This window comes from Gigantopelta aegis, chromosome 11 (assembly GCF_016097555.1).
Source record: "Gigantopelta aegis isolate Gae_Host chromosome 11, Gae_host_genome, whole genome shotgun sequence".
Lineage (NCBI taxonomy): Eukaryota > Metazoa > Mollusca > Gastropoda > Neomphalida > Peltospiridae > Gigantopelta > Gigantopelta aegis.
Window position 1 is genome coordinate 17,225,402 of NC_054709.1, and position 8,367 is coordinate 17,233,768.

The window sequence follows — 8,367 nt, forward strand, 5'->3', positions numbered from 1 at the left end:
TTGTTTTGTTTAACGACACCACTAGAGCACGTTGATTTATTAATCATCGGTTATTGGATATCAAACATATGGTCATTTTCTTTTAGGAAACCCGCTACACGAAAAATCTACGATTCTGGAAAACAAATATGTTTTAGTCCCGCAACGGTCAGACCGGAGGAGACTAGGTTTCGTTTCCATTCTTCTGTCTGTTCGTCCATCCGTCCGTCCGTCTGTCCCACATATAGTTTTCTGGATTTCTTTTCCGTTTTTACATCAAGACACTGAGCTAAAAATGTGTGTATCGCTTTATCGTGTACTGTTACATATCAAGTTTGTTTTTCATGGCGAGTTTCCCATTATTAACAGAGTTATAGCCCTTTAACTTACGAGATGCGAACATTTGTTTCTCGGACTGTTTTCTACCATAATTCCTCAAGATAATGAGCTGAAATTTTGTATACAGCTTTATCATGTACTGTTTCATTTTTTTCACAGAGTTATGGCAACTGAACTTAGGAGATATGAAAATTTGTTGGGCCCGATAACGGACAGTACATCCAGAATTCTTATTCATATTTACATTAATACCAAACAGTTATTTAAGGTTCCAACGAATCACTACGTATTTTTATATCAGAGGCGGATCTAGGGGGGTGGGGGCAGGGGCCCGGTCCCCCCTAAATTTTGCGAAAGTTATAATTTTATTATATATTAATTTACTTTCTTTTTTTTTTTTACGTTTCCCGCCAAACCTCCCCCAAAGTTCCATTGGCATTCCGCCTCATGTCATGCCCCCCCCCCCCCCCCCCTGGATTTTCTGGATCCGCCACTGTATACTTACTTATTAAAAGTATTAAACGTGCCTATATTCAATTAAGGTTCTAGCACGCTGTCCTGGGGACACAGTCCCAGCAGCCTGGACTGCCTCTCCTGGACAGAAAGGGGGTATTTTTACATATGGATTACAACTAATATCGTGATTAGTTTGGTTGAAATTCATGGTGAAAAGTTTTTAGACCAGCTCATTTTGCCTGGGAAAATTTTTAATAAACAATGATCAAACTTATGTATTTGAGTAACTATTCCTAGGCCCATTGCTACACATACAAACACCGGACATGTTTTGGTCTCTTCAGTCCTCAGATATTAAAAAATTATCTGCAATACACAGTGATCCGGGCGGAACTCTTATATGAAAAGACCGGCATCGGTGATGTGGTTAAGCCATCGAAAATAAGGCTGGAATGTACTGGGTTCCCAGCCCGGCACCGGTTCCCACCCAAAGTAAGTTTTAACGACTTAATGTTTTCTTGGTGTACAACCACTACATCCTCTCCTCTTTCACTAACCAACTAACAAACTAACCCACTGTCCCCGACAGACAGTCCAGGTAGCTGAGGTGTGTGTCCAGGAGAGCGTGCTTAAACCTTAATTGGATATAAGCACGGAAATAAGTTGAAATGAATGAAATGAAAATATGAAATGGTTCTGCATGATTTTCTTTCAACAGCAGTTCGACGTGACCATTCAGGACGATCGAAGTTTGTTTTGTTTAACGACACCACTGGAGCACATTGATTTATTAATCATCAGCTATTGGATGTCAAACATATGGTCATTTTGACACAATTATGGAGAGGAAACCCGCTACATTTTTCCATCAGCAGCAAAGACTCTTTTATATGCACCATCCCACAGACAGGATAGCACATACCACGGCCTTTGTTACACCAGTCATGGTGCACTGGCTGGAATGAGAAATAGCCCAATGGGCCCACCGACGGGGATCGATCCTAGACCGACCGCGCATCAGGCGATTCAGGACGATCGATGCATCAGTCTAACACTGGGTCATTGACGACGAAGAATTCTTCGAATCCAGAGGCATTGGCCCATAATGTTACAGTTTGATTTGTATAACGACACCGCTATAAAGGAGGGGGGTTGAGCGGGGGGATAGCACCCACACCTCGTAAAAACATCCACTTGCTACAGAAACGTCGACAATGGATGTCCAACATTTGGTCATTTTGACATTAAGTCTTAGAGAGAGAGAACCCGCTACATGTTTCCATTAGTAGCAAGGGATATTTTATATTCACCACCCCACAGACAGGATAGCACATACCACGGTCTTTGATATACCAGATGTGTTTCATTGGCTGCAATGAAAAAAAGCCCAATGGGCACACCGACGTGGATCGATCTCAAACCGACCGCGCATCAAGCGGGCGCTTTACCACTGGGCTGCGTCCCGCCCCCTAACAGTAAAAGAATCCTTCGTATCCAGAAGTATTGACCCATAAAGTTAAATTTTGTTTTGTTTAATGACACCACTAGAACACATTGATTTTTTAATCATCGGCTATTGGATGTGCAACATTTAGTAATTTTGACATATAAGTCCTAGAGAGGAAACCCGCTACATTTTTCCATTAGTAGCGAGGGATATTTTATATTCAGCACCCTACAGACAGGATAGCACATACCACGGCCTTTGATATACCAGTTGTAGTGCATTGGCTGGGACGACAAAAAGCCCAATGAGTCGTGCATAGACGGGGATCGATCCCAGACTGACCGTCCATCGGTAGGCTATGCATTGTTTCTTTGAATGTTTGCAGAGGGAAAAATATTGTAACCATTTCGTGTTGTTAATTCACATTGAAATATGTTTCATTAAATAATTTATTATAATATCAGGGCATTTATGTTGTTTTTCAAGTCAAGTTGATAAAAACGAAGCTCCTTTCCTTAAATCACTACGTTTGGTTACATTATTCATATTAGAGTACCGGTAGTTGACAGGAGATGACGTCACTTCCCTTACAAGCTAGGGTCTCACTACACAGTTAGCATCTGGGTGAGAGTTCATTCATCATTCCACTATAGTTCCTAATTGTGACACATGTTAAGGTTCACATATTCACTTCTAAGAAATGGTGAAGAATTAAAACAATATGTATGTTTAATGGTAAGCCTTCTGGCTGTATTTTGCCCATGTTATTTTGTAATATTGTGCGTTGACCTTTTGGGACATGGGTGTATAGCGCAAGAGGCAGCTGGAGTGAATCGGTTAATGAACCACCTGTTCGGACCGGTACTACAGCCAGATGCGGTCATATAGCAAACAACTGAGATGGAAATGTTCTCTGAGTGAAAATAAATGCTTATATAATGTATGTTCGCAATGGTGTATGTTTTTAGTGCCAACGAGAACCCGTTCTGGCGATCTTTATTTGAAGGTGAGCAATTTAACATGGGTTTCAATGGCAGATGACATCTGTGTAGTGAGACCTAGAGTATCAGACGCGACGAAAACGAAGGAAGGAAATATGTTTATTTAAAAATGCACTCAGCACATTTTATTTACGGTTATATGGCGTCGGACATATGGTTAAGGACCACACACACACACAGAGAGAGAGAGAGAGAGAGAGAGAGAGAGAGAGAGAGAGAGAGAGAGAGAGAGAGAGAGAGAGAGAGAGGGAGGAAACCCGCTGTCGCCACTTCATGAGCTACTCTTTGCGATTAGCATCAAGAGATCTTGTATATGCACTATCCCACAGACTGGATAGTACATACCACAGCCTATGTTACACAAGTTGTGGAGCACTGGCTGGAACGAGAAATAGCCCAATGGTCCCACCGATAGGAATTGATCCCAAACCGACTGCGTATCAAACGAGCGCTTTACCACTGAGCTACGTTCCGCTCCTTTCCTTAAATCACTGCGTGTATACAGGAGTAGTAGACAGTAGTTGACGTCACTTCCCTTCCAAGCTAGTGGACACCTGTAGCATTTAATTTGCACTCCTCAAGAATATGCACTTCTCAGTCATTATTATACGTATAATTTGCACTCTCTCAATTATTATTATACGTATAATACACACTCCCCTTGAATTATTTGCACTCAACTAGTTATTATTATACATATAATGTGCACTCTCCACTACTGTTATAAATACTGAATACATCCATGGTTTTCTTCCTTTGTCTTTCAGATTGTATACAACTTCCTTTAGTTAAAACTTATAAATGTTTTAAACAAACAATGGTTGTCAATATCGGATCCCTAATATGAACAAAGAATGCAGGAATGATGATAGGCGTACAAGCCAAGGTGGCACTTAACTGAGTGGGTGGGTCTGAAGTAAAAAAAAATCTTCTAAAATATCAACCTGTTTAAGACCAAGCTTTGCAATGTTATCTCCACATAATTCCTTTTATATTAATCGGAAGTAAGAGAAAGAAGTGATGGGTGAAGATATTCTGGGATCCATTCGATCACCACACATGATGAGTTACTTTTATTCAGAAAATTGGCAAGAGCGGAATCAGGAACGTTTTGGCTCCTTCGGTCCGCCCCTGATTCATATATCAAACACCCTCGTCTAGATTTGCCTCTCAGATTTATGCCAACCTTTACAAAGTGCACTAGTCCCCCCGAGAATCTCACTTTTTTTCTCTTTTTTTATTTTACTCCAGAAAATAGCATACACATCTTAGGGTTTAATTTGTATAGTGTTTCATTTGTAAAGTAAAAAGTAGTGCCCCTCCCCCCTAGGAGTTTGATCAGGGTACGGCCCTGCTGACATTCCCTCGAAGAAGGCAGTCCCTAAAGCTGTTACGTTGAGACATAATATTATATCTGTCGTTTTTATTTTCATCTGGATAGTTTAAACAATATTTTAATTTAAAGTAATACAAAAAATAATAATAAATGTATGAACCATATATATTTGGTAATTTTATTATATTATCAACAGTAGATTATATGTACATGTAATTAGTATGCTTAAACATATTGCTGGAGGGAAATAAAGGATTTAAAGCGATATTAATACAACAACAGAAGGAAAAGTTGTTCGCATAAATATAAAACAAAGTCTAGTTGATACTGCTGAAGTTTCGTGTTCTTCGCCAAGAAGCAAACTCACGCTTACACGTACAGGGAAACGGGCACACATTTGGCTAAGCTGTATACATCTGCGCTAGGTACAAAAGCGATTAAAACGTTAAAACTCCTTTATGTACACAAAGAAAACAATGATGCCAAGTCCTAATGGTAATAATTAACGAACAGACTCAAGTATTTAGGCCCTACAAATATTTATTTCATTTCAATTTTATGGCATTTGAAGATATATGAAAATCATACACAGCATAATGGTACCCTCTACCTCAATTCGTGTAAAATAAACAAATGGTGTAATACATTAACTACTAACAATTGTCGAAGAAACTTCTCAATTTCATCTCACCTAATGATTTTATAGTAAATTTATATCCACTGCATTTCTTTGTTTCTGTTGTTTTTTTCTCCGAAAGTTCTGTTCTGTCCAAAACTGTGATGTAAGCAGAAAAAACAAGTCCAAAAAAGTCCTTTGCTAATGAATGTCCAAAACGCACAGGTTTATTATTTCAAAAAAAATAAATATATATATATATATACTGATGCGAAAAAACCCACTTGTAAATTCCACCATGACCAATGTTGTTGGATGATTGGCTCGTGATCGTTGTACGTAAAACATCTTATTTACCTGACAGGTTGAGACCGCCGGTGTTCAGGTTAAGTCCGGTGTTTAGGTTAAGTCCGGTGTTCAGCCTTCCGTTCTGTGTGGGGAGTCTGGTGTTCAAGCCATTGTTCAGTCCAAACTGTCCGACCTGCTGTTGCTGCTGTTGCGTGCTCTCCGGAGTGGCTGACTGGCTGTCGACGCCGATCTTGCAGCAGAGAGGGATGAGATCCCGGCAGGTGGAGCCGGACAGCTGGGTGATGGGGCACAGAGCGAGGCCACGCCCAATAAGGTCGTTCATCTGAAGGTCGTCGATGACCTCATTTGAGCGGGCGCTCTGTCCCTGGTAGACGGTGGTCCTGGTTCCGATGATCCCCCTGACGCGGTTCTGGCCCCACCACGATCTGTCGGTGAGGATGTCCCCAAGAGCCTGACTCAGACAGCCGTCCTCGACTCGGGAATACTCGGTGATCACGTGCTGGAACTCGCCCTGGAGCTGGGAGTTGATGTTGGTCGAGATCAGGCTGAACATCCTCAGATTCTGACGCGTCTGCTGGTTGTTGAACGGATTCCACGGGTTCCACTGGTTGGCGTTTCGTCGCTGTTCGTAGTAGAACGTGGTTCTGATCTCGTCTCCGTTGGTGTTACGACCGATGCAGGTCAGGAACGATGGGGTCTGCTGCTGTCGTCCGCCGTTTGTGTTTCCGGGGTTTCCCTGCACGCCTCCATTATTGGGCAGCAGAGCATTCGCTTGGAATCCTCCTCCGTTGGGCCCCATCCTGTTTCCCTGAAATCCGCCACCCATGCCGGGCATCATTCCATTTCCCTGAAATCCGCCCGTCATGCCTGGCATCATTCCGTTCTGGAATCCCCCGCCTCCCGGCATCATTCGGTTGTTCTGGAATCCTCCCGGCATCATTCCGTTTCCGAATCCACCATTTCCGCCCATCATACGATTATTTTGGAATCCTCCAACACCTGGCATCATTCTGTTGTTTTGAAATCCTCCTGCTCCTCCTCCAGTTCCAGGCATCATGGGGTTGTTCTGGAAGCCCTGGCCTCCTCTGTTGGCCATGCCAAATTGTGCCGTGGCTTGACGAGCAGCAATGGAAAAGACAGCCACAAATATCGCAGCCAACATCATTCTGTGTGTGTGCCTTTTTTTTTTGTTTAAAAAAATATCCTAACAGCAGAGCGACCAGTGTTACTCAGACCTGAGCTAATGACGGAATGAGGGCGACTCTAGCTCGAGAAGGCCTATAATACAGGTGGCATAGGTGTGCCAGCAATCAATTTAAAAACACGTAAGAGCTGCAAGACATCCGACCGACTAAAACTCAGATGATTGATTGAAAAGCACGATCATTTTGTCCGTCCCACTTCCTGATGGTAAGACATTATATGGATACAGATGTGTGCTAATAATTAGTAACTAACGTGTGTCAAACCAGTGGTGATATATAAACAGATACACGCTCCATTACCGTTGGGATTGGAGTTCACTTATATATATATATATATATATATATATATATATATATATATATATATATATATATATATATTACACTGGTGACACCTAAGTCTGCGCACCTAAGCATTTGTGTTATATTTTAAAGTTAAAATATTTCTTTAAAAATATTTGTTTCACCGCCACAGTACAATGGAACAATAAACGTGTTACAACTAAAGTTATTTTAATTTTAATGTTTTTTAAACTCAAGTAATTAGCGCATTTACTGGCCTGCATGACGGCACATAAGTCTGCGCAGCAAACATTAAAACAACCACTTCTGTCCCTAATGTTTACATAAAACAGCAACAAACAATGGATCCGACTTTTATAAGTTCTAAATAACAAACACTTCCTGTTATAGTCTGTTTCAGAAACATTTAGATTGTGCAAACGAGATAAATATAAATGGTGTTCCATGCTCCTTAGTTTGAACAACACAAAATGACAATTAAAAAAAAAAGCCAATGTAAAAATATTTGATCATTATTCAGAAACAATTGTCCGTTATTAACTGTGTAAATGAGCACAAATAGTGGGCAATCAATGATAATTTTGAAACAGACTATAGCTAAAATAAGCCATGCTTTAAGTGCAGTGTTCAAAGTCAGTGTGCAGCCATTTTGCATTGTGTCACTCGGAGGGAAATTCAAAGTATGCTTGGATGTTTACGTCAACAGATAAAATAAGATTCATAAATTACAATAAGGTATGTATTGAAGCTTCTTTGTAAATTTATGTAAGTTGATATGCAAGGTTGATCATTACAACGTTGATCGGGGCTGGCAAATGTATGCTTTTAGTGCATTAATTCAGGTGTTTTTTTTAATAAAAGTGTTATGGACCAGTTTTATACATATATTGACAATCAAGATGTATCGTTTTAACAACGGTTTTGTGAATTAAATTAACGTTGTTTGTTTGTTTACAAACATACCCCGACACTTGTTTCAAGACGTAATGTAACGTCATTAACGTGCGCAGACTTTTGTGCCGCGCAGACTAAAGTGATGTGACGGTACATGCTCTTAAATTTGTTTCGCCTGTGGCGATTTTAATTGTGTTAGAGGGCCGTGTGCAGTTTCATTGCCCGTAGCCCAGGTGGGCAACTTGTTACGTAATACTTCGCGCGATCGGGCATTCCAATATGCACTTAGTCCAGCTGTGGAGGCCATGTGGCGAGTAGTTACGTAATATCTCCGGTAGTGCTGTTTATGGCCAGGAGATTGCTCGCGGTTGACGACAGCCAGACTGACGATCAGAAAGAAATATACCGACTCTAGTAGAGTTGGAATATGAGATGATACGTGAGGTACCGCCTTGTACCCCCAGGCAAAATCCTGATTTATA